At 46.4% G+C, this 14720-nt stretch overlaps 1 protein-coding gene across 2 annotated transcripts in view; it reads left to right on the plus strand.

Annotated features, from left to right (window-relative positions):
• ATL2 (atlastin GTPase 2) overlaps positions 1-14720 on the plus strand; it is a 93051-nt gene that overhangs the window by 23710 nt on the left and 54621 nt on the right. The gene's annotated exons all lie outside the window — the stretch shown is intronic.

A 14720-nucleotide genomic window follows, 5' to 3' on the forward strand; every position in this document is an offset into this window, starting at 1 on the left:
GCCAATAAGTCACAAATTTGTGCGCAGTTTTAGTGATTGCACAAAAATTTGCAACTTTTTCACTCCATTATTTTGACTTGAGCCAATGATAAATCTGGGCTCTAGAGTGTGTATATAATATATATATTTACATACAGTTCTTTACGGTCAGCTAGCATAGCCTACTACTCTGTAACAAGGTTATCGTGGTTGATTAGGGCAGCATGTAACCTGCTTGTTTAGTAGTTGGTCTGCTGATAATATAATCTATAGAGATTACATAACTGGATTCTTAGAGGTTGTTTAGTTTCAGGATAATGATGACCTATCCTCAGGTTTCCCACCAGATCAGCTGTTTGAAGGGGCCAGGGCACTGGTGTAAGGACTGTATTACACCAACAGATTATCTGGTCAGAAAATCTGTCAATCATTGGTCAGATGGCCAGTTATACACACCAACTATTGATCTGATTGGACAGATATTGGTCAGATAATCTGTTGGTGTAATGCAAGGCTAAGGCCTCTTTCACACGAGCGTGACGGATTAGGTCCAGATGCGTTCAGGATGCGTTCAGTGAAACTCGCACCATTTTGCAAGGAGGTTCAGTCAGTTTTGTCTGCGATTGCGTTCAGTTTTTTCCGCGCGAGTGTAATGCGTTTTGACAACATCCCCTAGTAACCATCAGTGAAAAACGCATTGCATCCGCACTTTCTTCCGGATGCAATGCGTTTTTCAATGAAGCCCCATTCACTTCTCTGGCCCCTTGCAGACGAGCGTTCCTCCCGCAGCGAGTGCGCAACGCAGCTCCCGGCCTGACTTCCCAGCGCTGCCGGGGGTCACATAGCATCATATTGATATATGATGCTATATAACCCTTACAGTTCTGGAATGTATTGGATAACACTGGCAGCATTATGCCAGTCTTATCCAATACATTCCAGAACTGTAAAGGTTACATAGCATCATATTGATTTATGATGCTATGTGAATCCCATCAGTGCTGGGAGGTCAGGCCGGGTGCTGCGATGCGGGCTTGCTGCGGGAGGAACACTATTCTGCAAGGGGCTATGGGAACACGGCAGAATATGGCCCCTTTCACATGAGCGAGTTTTTTGCGCGGGTGCAATGCGTGACATGAACTCATTGCACCCACACTGAATCCTGACCCATTTATTTCAATGGGTCTGTGTACATGAGCGTTGCTTTTAACGCATCGCTTCTGTGTTGCGTGAAAATCGCAGCATGTTCTATATTCTGTGTTTTTCACGCAGCCCTGGTCCCAGAAAAGTGAATGGGGCTGCGTGAAAAACACATTGCATCCGCAAACAAGTGCGGGTGCGATGCGTTTTTCATTGATGGTTGCTAAGAGTTTTTAATCACGCGCGTGAAAAACACATCAAAGCGCATTGCACCTGCACGGAAAAAACTGAACGCAATCGCAGACAAAACTGACTGAACCTCCTTGCAAAATGGTGCGAGTTTCACTGAACGCATCCGGACCTAATCCGTCACGCTCGTATGAAAGAGGCCTATAGAACATGCTGCGTTTTTCATGCAACGCAGAACTGATGCGTGGAAAAAAAAACCGCTCATCTACACAGACCCATTGAAATGAATGGGTCAGGATTCAGTGCGGGTGCTAAGTGTTGCACCCACTTCAATGTTCACCTGCACAACGTCTACATTGTAGCAGCTTCCTTTAGCATCCAAGTGCAGTATAGACATTGTGTTGTCCCTCATAGACGTTTAATAGGTAAAGTAAGGTCTATTGACTTGGAAAGTATAGTTTTGTATTTGGATTAAAAACTGTCTGAAGGACCGTGTCCAGAGAGTTGTGGTCAATGAGTCCTATTCAGAATGGGTGTACCCCAAGGTTCAGTGTTGGGTCCTCTATTATTTAATTTATTTATTAATGATATTGAGGACAGGATTAATAGCACCATTTCTATTTTGCAGATGACAATAAGCTGTGTAGAACTGTACGGTCTATAGAAGATGTCCACAGGCTACAAGCTGACTTGGACACTGAGTGATTGGGCATCAACTTGGCAAATGAGGTTCAATGTGGTAGTAAGAATCTCTGTGCTTCATATGTCCTAGGCAGAGGTCACACTACGTTTTTTCCAGAAGAGAAAAAAAATACTCCTCTGACCATTTTTAAGGAATATTTTTACCCGAGGAGTAGTATGAAAGTTACGGTAATTCAAATACATAATACATAGGCCCTCACTTGCTCACATCTGCGTTGGAGGCTGCGTTTGGAGCCTCTGTTTCAGATTCTGTTGGAAGACCAGACAAAAAAGCCTCATATGCAGCACGTTTTGTCTGGTAAAAAGACAGGATCCTGAACAGATCCCATCATAGTCGGCAGAGTCTGTTCAGAGGGGGAGCAGGGTCACTAGTGGGGTGACAGGAGGAGGGGGCACCAGGGTCACTACTGGGGTGACAGGAGTAGGGGGCACCAGGGTCACTACTGGGGTGACAGGAGTAGGGGGCACCAGGGTCACTACTGGGGTGACAGGAGGAGGGGGCACCAGGGTCACTACTGGGGTGACAGGAGGAGGGGGCAGCAGGGTCACTACTGGGGTGACAGGAGGAGGGGGCAGCAGGGTCACTACTGGGGTGACAGGAGGAGGGGGCAGCAGGGTCACTACTGGGGTGACAGGAGGAGGGGGCAGCAGGGTCACTACTGGGGTGACAGGAGGAGGGGGCAGCAGGGTCACTACTGGGGTGACAGGACGAGGGGGCAGCAGGGTCACTACTGGGGTGACAGGACGAGGGGGCAGCAGGGTCACTACTGGGGTGACAGGAGGAGGGGGGAGCAGGGTCACTACTGGGGTGACAGGAGGAGGGGGCAGCAGGGTCACTACTGGGGTGACAGGAGGAGGGGGCAGCAGGGTCACTAGTGGGGTGACAGGCGGAAGGGGGCAGCAGGGTCACTAGTGGGGTGACAGGCGGAAGGGGGCAGCAGGGTCACTAGTGGGGTGACAGGCGGAAGGGGGCAGCAGGGTCACTAGTGGGGTGACAGGAGGAGGGGGCAGCAGGGTCACTACTGGGGTGACAGGAGGAGGGGGCAGCAGGGTCACTACTGGGGTGACAGGAGTAGGGGGCAGCAGGGTCACTACTGGGGTGACAGGAGTAGGGGGCAGCAGGGTCACTACTGGGGTGACAGGAGGAGGGGGCAGCAGGGTCACTACTGGGGTGACAGGAGTAGGGGGCAGCAGGGTCACTACTGGGGTGACAGGAGTAGGGGGCAGCAGGGTCACTACTGGGGTGACAGGAGTAGGGGGCAGCAGGGTCACTACTGGGGTGACAGGAGTAGGGGGCAGCAGGGTCACTACTGGGGTGACAGGAGTAGGGGGCAGCAGGGTCACTACTGGGGTGACAGGAGTAGGGGGCAGCAGGGTCACTACTGGGGTGACAGGAGTAGGGGGCAGCAGGGTCACTACTGGGGTGACAGGAGGAGGGGGGGAGCAGGGTCACTAGTGGGGAGGAGCAGGGTTATTAGTTGGGTGACAGGAGGAGGGGGGGGAGAAGGGTTACTAGTGGGGTGACAGGAGAAGGGTGGTAACAGGTAGGGTTTTACCGATATCGGCCGATTATTCAGGATTTTGAACGTTATCGGTATCAGAAAACCGTCAGTATCTGGTGTGGCCACCATTTGCCTCACGCAGTGCAGCACATCTGTCGCATAGAGTTGATCAGGTTGTTGATTGTGTGCGAAGTTGCAGAATATTGGCAGGAACTGGAACACAGTCGTATACGCTGATCCAGAGCATCCCAAACATGCTCAATGGGTGACATGTCCGGGATGTTTTCAGCTTTCAGGAATTGTGTACTGATCCTTGCAATATGGGGCCGTGCATTATCATGCTGCAACATGAGGTGATGGTCGTGGATGAATGGCACAACAATGGGCCTCAGGATCTCGTCACGGTATCTCTGTGCATTCAAAATGCCATCAATAAAATGCACCTGTGTTCGTTGTCCATAAAATACGCCTGTCCATACCATGGGCCACTCGATCCACAACGTTGACGTCAGCAAACCGCTCACCCACACGACGCCACACACGTTGTATGCCATCTGCCCTGAACAGTGAAAACCAGGACTCATCTGTGAACAGAACGCCTCTCCATTTGCCCACTCAAGTCTGTTATAATGACAAACTGCAGTCAGGTCCAGACCCCGATGAGGACGACGAGCATGCAGATGAGCTTCCCTGAGACGGTTTCTGACAGTTTGTGCAGAAATTCTTTGGTTATGCAAACCGATTGTTGCTGCAGCTGTCCGGGTGGCTGATCTCAGACGATCATGGAGGTGAACATGCTGGATGTAGAGATCCTGGGCTGGTGTGGTTACACGTGGTCTGCGGTTGTGAGGCCGGTTGGATGTACTGCCAAATTCTCTGAAACGCCTTTGGAGGCAGCTTATGGTAGAGAAATGAACATTCATTGCACGGACAACTGCTCTGGTAGACATTCCTGCAGTCAGCATGCCAATTACACGCTCCCTCAAACTGCACATTTCAGAGTGGACTTTTATTGTGGGCAGTCTAAGGCACACCTGTGCAATATTCATGCTGTCTAATCAGCACCTTGATATGCCACACCTGTGTGATGGGATGGATTATCTCTACAAAGGATAAGTGCTCGCTAAGGGCTCTTTCACACCTGCGTTGTTTTCTTCCGGCATAGAGTTCCGTCGTCGGGGCTCTATGCCGGAAGAATCCTGATCAGTTTTATCCTAATGCATTCTGAATGGAGAGAAATCCGTTCAGGATGCATCAGGATGTCTTCAGTTCCGGAACGTTACGTTTTTTGGCCGGAGAAAATACCGCAGCATGCTGCACTTTTTGCTCCGGTCAAAAATCCTGAACACTTGCCGCAAGGCCGGATCCGGAATTAATGCCCATTGAAAGGCATTGATCCGGATCCGGCCTTAAGCTAAACGTTGTTTCGGCGCATTGCCGGATCCGACGTTTAGCTTTTTCAGAGTGGTTACCATGGCTGCCGGGACGCTAAAGTCCTGGCAGCCATGGTAAAGTGTAGCAGGGGAGCAGCATACTTACCGTCCGGGCGGCTCCCGGGGCGCTCCAGAGTGACGTCAGGGCGCCCCATGCGCATGGATGACGTGATCACGTGATCCATGCGCATGGGGCGCGCTGACGTCATTCTGGAGCGCCCGGGGAGCCGCACGGACTGTAAGTATACTGCTCCCCCGCTCCCCACTACTACTATGGCAGCCAGGACTTTAACAGCGTCCTGGGTGCCATAGTAACACTGAACGCATTTTGAAGACGTATCCGTCTTCAAATGCTTTCAGTTCACTTGCGTTTTTCCATATCCGGCGGGCACCTCCGGCAAATGGAGTGCACGCCGGATCCGGACAACGCAAGTGTGAAAGAGCCCTAACACAGATTTAGACAGATTGGTGAACAATATTTGAGAGTAATGGGTCTTTTGTGTATGTAGAAAATGTTTCAGATGAGTTCAGCGCATGCAAAATTGCAGCAAAACCAAAAGTGTTGCGTTTATATTTTTGATCAGTGTATAATGGGCCATAAGAAAATACTGTGAAAAACTGTTCTATGTCAAATGCCCTCAAAAGACAAGGGGGCACTGCATCCGACTGGAGAAGAAAAAGCTCAGTCTCCAGAAGCGTCAAAACTTCTTTACTGTGAGAACTGTGAATCTGTGGAATAGACTTCCTCAGGATGTGGTCACAGCAGGAACAGTGGACAGTTTTATAAAGGGTTCAGATGAATTCTTAAAAGTAAATGACATTAATGCTTAAAAAAATGTGTAGAAATCGGAGTTTCACTTCCTTCTGGTATTTGCGTCCCCACCTATCGCTTGATTGAACTTGATGGACTTATGTTTTTTTTTAGTTTTTTTTTTTTTAACCGTATTAACTATGTACTCTGATATTAATAACCTATCCTAAGGGTAGGTCATCATTATCCTGAAACTGGACATACCCTTCAAAGTGGACCTGTCATTTCAGGCGACTTTTCAGAATAAGCTTTTCGTGTGTGCGTGCACATGAGGCATAAGACTCCACCTGGCCATTATGTGCATTATCACTAGTTTTCTTCTGCAAAATTTGTCTATAATTGTTTTTTATGAGCCTACTCTTTGGAAATGAAAAGCTGTTCTGGCTCCCATATGCTGCATACATGGAGAAGATCCTGCTCCCATTGATATCACTAGTGCACCCTCAGAAGTAACAGCAGCATCATTATACAATGGTACTGAGCGGTGTAGATGTAAATTCAGCACTGGGTTGAGATAGAAAACGAACCAAATGCTGCATCAGCGTCTGTTTGTCCCTCAAGCAACTTCTCCTCCCCTCTATAGACTTCTATGGGCTGTAGGAGTAACTTTATTTTTGCAGTGAGCTGCTAACCTGTGCTCAGTGAATTAAGACAGAGATCAGTGCAGGAGGCTGGGGGTGGGCAGGAGCAGAATCTGTTAAGTGGAGAATGAGGCACTTTTCTGTAATAAGATAAACTAATACTGTATATCTTTTGGTTCTATCGATTTTATGAAAATAAAAATTGAACTGACCAATCTTTCATTTACTTGTGCCTGTTAGCAAGAAGTATGGCTTTGGGTTTATTACTTTAATAGAAGTTTTGCATAGTTATACTGTGTCGGCTATTGACACAAATAGGACACGGTTGAAGGAAAACTCTGCATTGTTCCTTTGTGTTCAAGAAGCCAGTTAATAGTGATTGATGCCCCTATAAAATTAACTGGGGCATTTATACAATATAGAAACATAATGTGTGTGTGTCTTGCTGTATTTGCGAGAACACTTTTTGCTATCAGAGGAGTATCTTCCGCCAGCTTTAGATGAATCACCATCTCTCTATTCCGTTGACTCTATAGGGAGATGAAATGCTTCCATCTAGTGCGGGACTCCTTGTACTGGAACAGCAAAATGCGCCTGCATACTTATAGCAATTAGTGATAAAATTGTAAGATTATTATAAGGTTCCGTGCACAAGTCAAGGACAGGATCAGATCTTGTCCTTATGGATGAGTAAAGACATAGGACTGGGTCCTCAAGTCTATAACTCTAATACTGAGCTGTAATGTGGCCATGTATATGAGCAGTTATTTGCAATGCAAACCGTGAAATATGTATTGGGGAGCCATCAGCCTGCAGGAGGAAAGAGGGGGAAAAAATAGAAAAATAAATATAAAATATAATCGGTGACCTCCAGAATATAGTCAACTCATCATGTTATTTATTACCCACAGTGACTGCCATAAAAAAAAAAAAAAAGTGACACTTTAGGGATTGTTTTCCTAATTTTAATGTGACTGTTAAGGGGTTATTGGTGCAATTCACACGGCCGGACCATTGGTCCATGCAGACAAATGTACAGATTGGCGCTGCTCTTGTTTGGTTTTTCCCGAGACCCATTCTTAAGTGAATGGGTCCAGAGAAAAATGGACAGCCAATAGGTGACCAGAAACTGGAACGGATTTGTGAGTCTGGCCTGTTTGGTGGGGACCTCTGCCAATCAACTGTTTGAGCAGGCAGCAGCAGCACCCGCAGTAGCGCCGTGGCCTCCTCAACACTTTCCCTAGGCCAGGGCCGACACGTTCATGTGTCACTTGGCCTAGGCGCAGCTCAGCCCCATGGAGCGCAATACCAAGCACAGCCACTATACAATGTACGGCGCTGTGCTTAGTAAGCTTGGAGAAGGCCGCAGCTGATCGGCAGGGGTCCCGGGTGACCCTGAGGAGAGGTCATCAATATTAAAATCTTGGCAAACCCTTTTAACCCTCCACGTACCTGTAGTGTAGAGACAAGCACTAGTCTCTTTTTTTCCATTATTACAGTGGGTGGTGACCTAGTGGTAGATGGGCAGAACTCCATGAAAAGTGTATTAGGATTGCCTTCATTCCAGATACTCAGAATCCGCTGCTTGATACTGGCGCTTTTGTTGTCCCGAGTCCTAATTAAATGCCGCTGCTCACTTAATTATCAATCCACTTAAATTGTGCATAGCATCCAGTGAATTACATTACGCCGGGAGATTTTTTTCTTTAATCCTTCTATCCGCATTAATCCTTGTGATTGTAATGCCTTGTGCGCCTTTTGTTCTTGCTCTTAACATCCAATTTCACATACATCCCTGTGTAAACCATCCCCACGCTTTTTTTATTTTTTTATTTTTTTCTTCTATATATAAATGGTGAAATGTTACATGCCAAGAGGTTGGTATAATGAGTGCAAGTTACTTATTTTATATACACTGAGAGCATTGTGTTGTCTGTGCCTCTCCTGCCCACTTTCGATGTTTGATAAGGGTCATGGCTTTTTTTGTTAGGGGTCTGCTTTGCTTTCAGTGTCCAGCTTTTGCACAGATTTTACAGGTAATGCCTGGTCTGGCTGATGACCTATAGGCATCACCATGTAGTAGTAACACGGATTTGAAATCTTACTATGGCCAGCCTTACACAAACTGCAAAACACATGCAGCCGCCGGCTATAGCACTCGATCCCGTCGTACATATGCCTACTTAGCCGTGCCAGGATCTGTTCTTAATAGGAAGAGGGGGGGGAAGCCTCTGCCAGACTCCCCTGGTGGTTTACCTTCCCAAGAACAAAAGGATTAGGTAACTGAAACGCAGCTTGCACCCCATCCTCATCTCCCTCAACATCTGCTGTTGGGTAGCTGGGATATTGCCCACATACTAACATTAGGCTAGTTGCACAGTGGTGATAAAATCTTCTGGCAGGCTGTTCCGGCATAGACAGGGCCAGATCCTGCCAGGCCCTATTGATTATAATGGGACCCTGCGGGGATCCAGCTGGTTTCTGGCAGGACGTTTCCCTGTCGGGTCACATTATAGTCAATGGGCTCCGGGAAGGAAAATGTAGTATTCGCTGTATCCTCTGCTGAAACAGATTCTAACACTAGTGTGAACCTAGCCTTAGAAGGTCCTCTTGTACTGCTGAAATCTGGGGTGGGGGTTCAGAGTGCTGATCTGATATTGACGACTTAGGGCTCATGCACGTGAATGTATTCTTTCCGTGTCCATTCGTTTTTTTTAAATATTCGAAAGCATTCAATTCCATGGGTCTGCAAAAAAAAGTGAAAGTTACTCTATGTGCATTCCGTTTCCGTATGTCCGTTCTGCAAAAAAAAAATAAAGTCCTATTATTGTCCGCATTACGGACAAGGATAGGACTGTTTTTATAAGGCTACATTCACACGACGTGTGTTTTACGGTCCACAAAACGGTGATCCACAAAAAATTCAGATGACTTATTTTTGGCATCCGAATTGCATCTGTGTTTTGTTTTGTCTTTTGCGGATCCTTTGTAACAATGCCTATCCTTTTCCGTAAAACGGCCAGGAATAGGATGTGCTCTATATTTTTTGCGGGGGTACTGAACTGACATACTGATGCGGACAGCACACAGTGTGCTGTACGCTATTTTTGCAGACCCATTTAATTAAATCGGTCCTCATCCAACCTGCAAAAAAAAATAAAAAATGGACACGGAAACAAAATACGCTCGTGTGAATGTAGCCTTTAGGGGCCAGCTGTCCAGTTCCGCAAAATACGGAATGCACATGGACGTCGCCCCTTTTTTTTTTTTCTTTTTTATTTTTTTTTGTGGACCACAAAACACTCGTTTGTATGAGCCCTTATCCTGAAGGCTGTATTACACTGGCCATTCTCATAAACGCTTGTTAGTGATCATCTTGCAGTGTAATACTGCCGTCGATCGCCCGATGAATGAGCACCATTGGGCAAATCCGATTTTTAACCATGCTTAAAAAAAATCAGCGCTTGCCGGCAGCAGATCGTGCAGCCACTACACATCATGGGGATGAGGAAATCTCTGCATATAATAGCGCCGGTCTCCTCCTCTAGCTAGCTTTCCACCCCACAATCTCTTGCTGATCTGCCTGTCTAAAACGGAGCAGGGAATCCTTCGGGATATATATATATATATATATATATATATATATATATATATATATATATATATATATATATATATATATATATATATATATATATATATATATATATATATATATATATATATATAATTTGCATTTTACTAATTTTGGGATTATTTTTAATTTTTTTTAATTTAATTTCACGTTTAGATATAGTTCGGAGTAGAGTTGGGGTAAGAGGTTTGAAAATGGCTAGTTAAATAGGGTTGATCCTGCTAACCGATGCCCTTTAATATCTAAATGCTAATTATTGCTGCCTCTGGACATCTTCTCATGCGTGTACTTAGTACGATTTGTATGAAATGTGTGATGCGTCCCCTCAAAGGGGTTATCTGACTCTGATGTATGGTCATCAGCATCTGATTAATGGGGGTCCGACACCCAGGACTCCCGCCTGTCAGCCCCGGTGATCCAGTAAACGCCTCTGCTTACCCTAGGCCAGTGATGTCACGTAGCCCTAGCCGATCTGCACCTAAGTCAGGCTGTGGCCGATGGTCGTGACGTTACTAGCCTAGGGTAAGCTGCAAGAAGGCCATAGCACTTACAGGAGCATTGGGCCCTTCTCAAACAGCTCATTGGCGTGTCGGACTCCCACCAATCAGATGCTGATGACCTATCCGGAGGAATAGGTCGTCGGTTTCAAAGACTCAGATAACCCCCTTTAATAGAAGTGTTCCTTTCCTTTAAAGTTGTGAAATGAAGGCTTTTATGAGTTATTACGGGGGGTTATCAGGGCACCTTATCATGCACCTCGTGTGGACTTTTACCTACTTTATTTGCCGTGCATTATTCCAGTTTAAGGCTGTTTATTAGTTTTACAAGTCAAAGCATGTGGGTCGGTGCTGCCTCCCGGACATATGGGACGGTGTCTATTTTGTGTGAATGACTCCTGGATATGATCCCTCTTCCATGGGAAATGTCTGCTCCGAGTTCCTGTATCTTGGATGTAAATACGGAGTGAGGAAAGGTAGGGGTAAGTTATCATCTGCACGCGATCTATGGGGGAACGCCTGGGATCTTCTTACTTAATGAAGTTATCAGAGTATACGCTCCATACGATCTGTCATCAGGGGTAGGGAGACGTGAATCGAGCCGGTAATAGGAGCGTAGGCCTGGACGCCCCCCTTCACACACACACGTGCACCAATGGCTACAATATTTATTACAGCCTTACAATTTCAAGATTGAGATGTGACCTCTACAGCAGTCTTCTTGTTGTCTTGAGATTTTAATGCATTTTTTTTAAGTAGTGGATGAAGTATTTAGTCCTAGTTTCCTAAATGTTCATTTATATATATATATTTTTTTAAGATGTTAGTTATTAGGCTTTAGGCAAGGAAGTACTGTGTGACGGAGGTCCCCAACCTTTTGTATCTTGTCGGCCACATTCAACTTTCAGTGATGGTCGGGAGCAACAGGCAAAATAGAGAAGAGAAATTCTGAATGTGGAGAAACAAAAAAAAAAAAGGAAATTGAAAATATTTTGGTGTGATCTTTTTAGACTAGTATTACACCATCCGAATTGGCAGTGTTTGGTGGTAAATCTAGGACAGGTCTGCAACAATGTCAACTGCCAGGATGTACAGTTATAACTCAGGGTTCCCGTGGCGAGCCACTGGTTGGGGACCACTGCTGTAAAGTATCATACCATCAGTGAGATTGTCCCTAGTCAGTCTCTGTGTGGAGAGAAAATGGACTGATCCCTACTGGTAATTGGAACTGATGTGGGTGAATGTGTTAGGAATATACTGTTATGAAATATCTATATCCACTGGGGTCCATAAACCTAAAGGGACGCCATCAGGTCACTTTACCACCCTAACCGCCGCCATACTGTTGTAGATGACTCGGTCTTTCCAAACATTCTGTTTTCGTTTTTTTTTTTCTTTCGTTTTTTTCCAGACGCAGCAAAAGCGATCAAATCCGTTTTTAATATACCTGCTCTGTATGCTGATGACCTACGAAGAGTCAAGTCGGCATGCACACTATGCAGAATGCTGTTCAGAGTCCAGCCTTGCCAGTACAGTTTTGATGGACATCCTCCCCGGTCACTATAGGCTCCTCCAAATGTGGCGCATGCGCTGTTGCCTTGGACTCCTCAGGCAAGCGTGGCGCAGGTGCTCTGCGCATGCCTGAGTACAAGGGCAGTAGGGCATTGGCAAGATATTGAGGAGCCAGAACTATTAGGGGGTAATCAAGCAAGAGAGGCAGGGTTGGGCACCAGGCAGCAGGGCTCTTCAGTACAATGTGAACGCCCATTTGACTCTTTATAAGTCATTAGCATACAGCACAGGTGTGTAAAAAAATAAAAGTATCTTTTTTTTCTGCCCGGAAAAAATAGGCATGTTTGGAAAGATTGTCCGGTCATCCGTTATCGCATGGGAGCAGGTTAGGGCAACAGAATAAACTGACGAGTGTAAAGGGCCCTTCATAGGAACGCTCGTTAGCAATTGTCTGGCTGTTTAAAGGTGCTGCCGATTACCTGATGAACGAGCAAAACGCTTTTTCGTCGGGTAATTGGATCATTTGTGTAGGCACCTAAATTGTTTGCCGGCAGATGATCGTGCTGTGTAATCCCTCTCTGCTGCTGGCAAACAACGAGTCGGTATGGGGAGGAGCGATGGCATTAGCGATCACTGATCCCCATACTGTGGAGGAGATTGCTGCTTGTAAACGCAACGGTCTCCTTCAGGCAATTCCTTCCTGACAATCGACTGCAAATTTGGCCTGTGTCAGTTTGGTCTGCGATTGCGTTCAGGTTTTTTTTTCCCCGTGCGGGTGCTGTTTTGATGCATTTTTTTTTTTTCATGCGTGTGGAAAAAAAAACCTGAAGGTTTACAAACAATATCTCCCGACAACCTTCAGTGAAAAAAACATTACATCCGGATGCAATGCGTTTTTCACTGAAGCCCCATTCACTTCTATGGGGCCAGGGCTGCGTGAAAAACACAGAATATAGAGCATGCTGCGATTCTCGCGCAACGCGGAACTGATGCTTGAAAAAGAACGCTCATATAGACAGACCCATTGAAATAAATGGGTCAGGATTCAGTGCGGGTGCAATGCGTTCACGTCACACATTTCACCTGCGTGGAAAACTCATGTGAAAGAGGCCTTAGATGCTAGCCATTGTGGAGCCTCCAATGGTATAATACAGGCATGGCTAACCTGCGGCTCTCCATCTGTTGTAAAACTACAACTCCCACCATGCCCTGCTGTAGGATGATAGCTGTAGACTGTCTGGGCATGATGGGAGTTGTAGTCATGCAACAGCTGGAGAGCCTCAGGTTGGCCATCCCTGGTATAATACCTCTTATTTTATACCCTTACCTTTATGTATGATGCTGCCCGGGTGGAGCTGCTGCTGGTAAGTGATGGCACAATGGGGTTAATACTGCTCGCACACATGAGCAGGGAAATCTGCTCTATTTTTTACTCTGTTCCTTGGTTCTTTGTCCTAATCAAATAGACAGTTTGCATATTGTCGGAGCTGCTTATCCCAGTGGATTCCGGAGTCTTCAGTGTAGCTCGCTGCTATTTCTGGCTGCTCTCTGAAGGATAGAAATAGTGCTGTGAAAGCGCTGCCGCCACTGCGCAGGAGGAGCCTGGTGCACCCATCTTCCATTTTCAGAGGCTTACATGTGGAATTCCTGAGACACTAAAACCCAGGAGAACACGTCCTCTGAAAGGGTACATCTCTATGGGCACTTCCCCGAGTCTTTACTCCAGGTACCAGCGGCACACTGCCCTAAAGTAACAGAGGTTTATGTCCCCAAATGTCCTGTATAGATTACTGGTTTATGATCTTGTATAGGGAGAGCAGGGATGTAGCTAGACTCTTAAAGGGGTTCTCTGGGGATTGATTTAAAATGGCTGCCAGCAACCTGTCCTAGAATGTAAGGAGGACTGGTTACCATCGCGTGACTTGCAGAGTTGCCTGGGTGGGGCAGGGCCTCACTACACATTGCTCTACAAGAGATGGTAATGATATGCCATCATGGCTGAGCAGCCTGACAGGAACAATATGTAGTATATGCAAGTGCTAGGCTGATGTTCCCCCAACCTGTGGCCCTCCAGCTGGGCAAAACTACAGCTCCCATTATGCCTTAACAGACTGTGGTTGTCAAGACACATTGGGAGTGAGCTACAGGTTGGAGATCACTCCAATAGGCGATGCATTTTGATGTAGCCCTATAGTGGCATATGTCTGACATAAACGTCATTAAATCCTGTACACTGAAATCACAATGTGAATGCCCCCTTAAGTTAGCTATCAGCCGAAACTACCGTTCTCGACAAGTTCGGCAGACAGTGTGTGGGATCAGAAGAAGTGAATATTTTCGCCTGATCCTTTTGTTTTCCGGGTAGATAAGCCACCGCCAGAAGTGTCTGGAAACTGCTTCCTCCATAGAATACACATACATGTTCGGCTGAGCCCGGAGGGGGGATTGGGAGTGAGCTGTTCGGCCAACAGCTCTTATATCTGTAGGGGGGCCTTAAGAGAGCATCCCTGACTTGGAGATGCAAAAATATCTGCGTGTAAATTGTCGTGCAGATTTAAATCTGCAGCCCGTCAATTCTTCCTGCAGATTTAAGCCATTACAATGCATAGGGTCCAATCTGTGGCAAAATCCACATATAAAAAGATGCAGATTTTGACAAGGAGTCACCACTGGTCTTTCTCCGACTTGTGGACATGCGCTTGAAGGATCTCCCCAGGAATGTAATGCTGTTCTGCCTAGT

Source organism: Bufo bufo, chromosome 4 (genome assembly GCF_905171765.1).
Source record: "Bufo bufo chromosome 4, aBufBuf1.1, whole genome shotgun sequence".
Taxonomy (NCBI): domain Eukaryota; kingdom Metazoa; phylum Chordata; class Amphibia; order Anura; family Bufonidae; genus Bufo; species Bufo bufo.